Genomic DNA, 5,000 nt, shown 5'->3' on the forward strand with positions numbered 1-5,000 from the left:
CACCAGCCACGTCGGCCAGGCCTCCGACTTGCGAGCAGGGGCAGCGGCCACCGCCGCCGTGACGTCGCGGCAAGCAGACAGCCGCGCAGCAGCTGCCAGCACCTTGGCACAAGCACGGCAAATGAATGCCACGCCCACGCCGCGGATAAGCAGCCCCAACGCGCCCGACGGCTTGGAGCGGGTCCCGAAGACGGTGGCCGGAATCGGGTCGTCGCCGGCCGGAAAACGGGTCATCGATGCCGGCAATACTTCGGGCCATGAGGCCCCCCACCTTAGTCCGAGTTTAGCAACAGCCCACATATCCCCCGCGGCAGGCCTATGGGCGCCAGGCCAGCGCGCCCCATGGCCAGTCAGGGGGCACCCCCCTAAAGAGCAATAAGTGTCATTGAAGCTCTGGCAGGGGGAGACACTACTAGGTCCCAGCTGTCACCCCCCCTCTAAAAAATTCATTTCTTGGTATTTTGAGCTGAAATTTTGCACAGAGGTTGGCAAAAATCCAATCCAACTTTATTAATTTTTCCAGAATTTTTCGAGGTCGGGAAGTATTTTTTTTTATTTTCCTACCATTAAAAATCGAGGAAATCGGAAAAAATAGGAACCGGCCCGGAATGACCCCAAATTCAGTGGGCAGCCTCATAAAAATATGGCTGATTTTACTGGATTGATTTCATGTGGAAAGCACGACGTTTTGTTGTAGGAATGCGGGAACCCCGGCGGCTCGCCTGCCGCGGCCAGCGACGTCGGGCTGGCCCCTGCAGCGCCTAGCCTCTCCCACGCGGGGGGCAGGCCAGAACGCGGGGGGCCAGGGCCCGAAGGCAGCCCCCCCGCGGGCGAGAGAGCAAGCCAGCAGGGGCTGTCGCCTGCCGCGGCCAGCGACGTCGGGCTGGCCCCTGCAGCGCCTAGCCTCTCCCACGCGGGGGGCAGGCCAGAACGCGGGGGGCCAGGGCCCGAAGGCAGCCCCCCCGCGGGCGAGAGAGCAAGCCAGCAGGGGCTGTCGCCTGCCGCGGCCAGCGACGTCGGGCTGGCCCCTGCAGCGCCTAGCCTCTCCCCCGCAGGGGGCAGGCCAGAACGCGGGGGGCCAGGGCCCGAAGGCAGCCCCCCCGCGGGCGAGAGAGCAAGCCAGCAGGGGCTGTCCGCGCGTCGCGCGGCGCGGCATGGCTGCGGGGGCCGCGCGCGCGCGCCCAAGCGCCCAAGGGCCCCCAAGGGCCCCAGGCCCTCAGGCCCCAGCGCCCCAGCGCCCAGCGCGGGCGGGCGCGCGCGCGCGTGTGGTCTTTGAGGGGCGCCGGCCTGGTGGCTCCCTAAAGAGCAATAAGTGTCATTGCAGCTCTGGCAGGGGGAGACACTACTAGGTCCCAGCTGTCACCCCCCCTCTAAAAAATTCATTTCTTGGTATTTTGAGCTGAAATTTTGCAGAGAGGTTGGCAAAAATCCAATCCACCTTCATTAATTTTCCCAGAATTTTTCGAGGTCGGGAAGTATTTGTTTTAATTTTCCTACCATTAGAAATCGAGTAAATCCGCAAAACTAGGAACCGGCCCGGAATGACCCCAAATTCAGTGGGCAGCCTCATAAAAATATGGCTGATTTTACTGGATTGGTTTCATGTGGAAAGCACGACGTTTTCTTGTAGGAATGCGGGAACCCCGGCAGCTCGCCTGCCGCGGCCAGCGACGTCGGGGACGCTGGCCTGCGCTGTCGAGCCCGCGAGGGCTGTCTCCGCGGCAGGCCCCCCCTGAACGGGGCACGACAGGCCACCGCGCTGGCTCGTCCAGCGTCGACAGTCCCTCGTCCAGGTTTCAGATCGCGCCAAGTCGAACCCATGACCTGCTCAAGCCATCGTGCGCTGCCGAATTCGCATCTGCGTGTAGGCTGCCATTCCACGCGGCAGCCCCTGTTTTCGTCAGCGTGCCCCCCTGACGAATTTTCCTGCCTGGCCCAGTCCAGCGTCCAGCCCCTGTTCGTCGAAAAATCTGCGCTGCTGATTTTCCACGACGAGCCTACTTTCGTCAGCGTGCCCCCCTGACGAATTTTCCTGCCTGGCCCGGCCAGTCCAGCCCCTGTTCGTCGAAAAATCTGCGCTGCCGATTTTCCACGCGGCAGCCCCTGTTTTCGTCAGCGTGCCCCCCTGACGAATTTTCCTGCCTGGCCCGGCCAGTCCAGCCCCTGTTCGTCGAAAAATCTGCGCTGCCGATTTTCCACGCGGCAGCCCCTCTTTTCGTCAGCGTGCCCCCCTGACGAATTTTCCTGCCTGGCCCGGCCGGTCCAGCATCCAGCCCCTGTTCGTCGAAAAATCTGCGCTGCCGATTTTCCACGCGGCAGCCCCTCTTTTCGTCAGCGTGCCCCCCTGACGAATTTTCCTGCCTGGCCCGGCCGGTCCAGCATCCAGCCCCTGTTCGTCGAAAAATCTGCGCTGCCGATTTTCCACGCGGCAGCCCCTGTTTTCCTCAGCGTGCCCCCCTGACGAATGTTCGTCGAAAAATCTGCGCTGCCGATTTTCCACGCGGCAGCCCCTGTTTTCCTCAGCGTGCCCCCCTGACGAATGTTCGTCGAAAAATCTGCGCTGCCGATTTTCCACGCGGCAGCCCCTCTTTTCGTCAGCGTGCCCCCCTGACGAATTTTCCTGCCTGGCCCGGCCGGTCCAGCATCCAGCCCCTGTTCGTCGAAAAATCTGCGCTGCCGATTTTCCACGCGGCAGCCCCTCTTTTCGTCAGCGTGCCCCCCTGACGAATGTTCGTCGAAAAATCTGCGCTGCCGATTTTCCACGCGGCAGCCCCTCTTTTCGTCAGCGTGCCCCCCTGACGAATTTTCCTGCCTGGCCCGGCCGGTCCAGCATCCAGCCCCTGTTCGTCGAAAAATCTGCGCTGCCGATTTTCACCGACGAGCCTACTTTCGTCAGCGTGTCCCCTTGACGAATTTCCCTGCCTGGCCTGGACAGTCCATCTTCCAGCCCATGTTCATCGAAAAATCTGCGCTGCCGATTTCCCCGACGAACCTGCAGCTGCACAAATCTGCGCTGCCGATTTCCCCCCCTGTCGGCATGGCTGCCGCTGCCCCGATGTCCAGACCAACAGTCTTTTTTGTCGACTTTGCCGATTTTGTCCGCGCTGCCGATTCCAACACTACCCCCTGCATCCAAACCAGCATTGTTTCGTCAGCTCTTCCCCTGATGATTTTAGCCCTGTAACAAACAGTAGGCCTCCAATCCCGCCAACGGGAGCCAAGTTGATAGGGAAGAGAATTGAATGACGCGCCTGGTCCTCGCACCCCGCCACCCGAGGGGCCTTTTTCCCGGCAGCCTCTGAAAAACTCTAGCTTTCACGGTCCTCGCCGCCCCTCACCACCATGGCAGGCCTCTAATCCCACCCATCAGCAGTTGTAGCCGATAGGGCAGTGATTTGAATGACGCGTCGCGGGCCGCCGGGTCATCTCACCCGGCCATTAATTGGAGCGTTTTTGGCTGGCCGAGGATGGGGGGATGGATCTCTTCTTCCGAAAAAGCAAACAGTACATCGGGAGTTATGTTGACGGGGCATGGAATTGAATGACCCGTCGCGGGCCGCCGGGTCATCTCACCCGGCCATCCCGGGGAGCGTTTTTCCCGGCAGCATCGGGGAAACTCTTGCTTTCACTGCCCGCTGCCCAAGTCCCCACTCGCATCGGCCCCCCGCGCCAACAAGCCAACGCTGCCGAATCGGCAGACACTGCTGCCGAGTCTGCCGACACTGCCCCGCGGGCTGCCACTGCCCCAGTGTCTAAACCAGCGGTCTTTCTCATCGAGCCTTGGACTATCCAGTCCGTCCTGACTCATCGCCAGCACCTGCTGCCGATTCTGCCGACTTTGCCGATTTTCTCGGCGCTGCCGATTCCAACACTGCGCCCACCGTGTCTGAACCAGCGCTGTTTCCTCAGCGTGTCCCCTCGACGAATTTTCCTGCCTGGCCTGGACAGTCCACCGTCCAGCCCGTGTTCGTCGAAAAATCTGCGCTGCCGATTCTGCCGACTTTGCCGATTTCGTCGGCGCTGCCGATTCCACCACTGCCCGCCGTGCCTGAACCAGCGCTGTTTCGTCAGCGTGTCCCCTCGACAAATTTTCCTGCCTGGCCTGGACAGTCCATCGTCCAGCCCATGTTCGTCGCAAAATCTGCGCTGCCGATTTTCCCCGACGAACCTGCAGCCGCACAAATCTGCGCTGCCGAATCTGCCGACACTGTCCCGCGGGCTGCCACTGCCCCAGTGTCTAAACCAGCAGTCTTTCTCGTCGAGCCTTGGACTATCCAGCCCGTCCAGACCCATCGCCAGCACCCGCTGCCGATTCTGCCGACTTTGCCGATTTCGTCGGCGCTGCCGATTCCAACACTGCCCGCCGTGCCTGAACCAGCGCTGTTTCGTCAGCGTGTCCCCTCGATGAATTTTCCTGCATGGCCCGGCCAGTCCAGCGTCCAGCCCATGTTCGTCGAAAAATCTGCGCTGCCGATTCTGCCGACTTTGCCGATTTCGTCGGCGCTGCCGATTCCAACACTGCCCCCCGTGCCTGAACCAGCGCTGTTTCGTCAGCGTGTCCCCTCGACAAATTTTCCTGCCTGGCCTGGACAGTCCATCGTCCAGCCCATGTTCGTCGAAAAATCTGCGCTGCCGATTTTCCCCGACGAACCTGCAGCCGCACAAATCTGCGCTGCCGAATCTGCCAACACTGTCCCGCGGGCTGCCACTGCCCCAGTGTCTCAACCTGCGGTCTTTCTCGTCGAGCCTTGGACTATCCAGCCCGTCCAGACCCATCGCCAGCACCCGCTGCCAATTCTGCCGACTTTGCCGGTTTCATCGGCGCTGCCGATTCCAACACTGCGCCCACCGTGTCTAAACCAGCGCTGTTTCTTCAGCGTGTCCCCTCGATGAATTTTCCTGCATGGCCCGGCCAGTCCAGCGTCCAGCCCATGTTCGTCGAAAAATCTGCGCTGCCGATTCCCCCCTGTTGGCATGGCTGCCGCTGCCCCCTTGTCTGG

This window comes from Populus nigra, chromosome 2 (assembly GCF_951802175.1).
Source record: "Populus nigra chromosome 2, ddPopNigr1.1, whole genome shotgun sequence".
Lineage (NCBI taxonomy): Eukaryota > Viridiplantae > Streptophyta > Magnoliopsida > Malpighiales > Salicaceae > Populus > Populus nigra.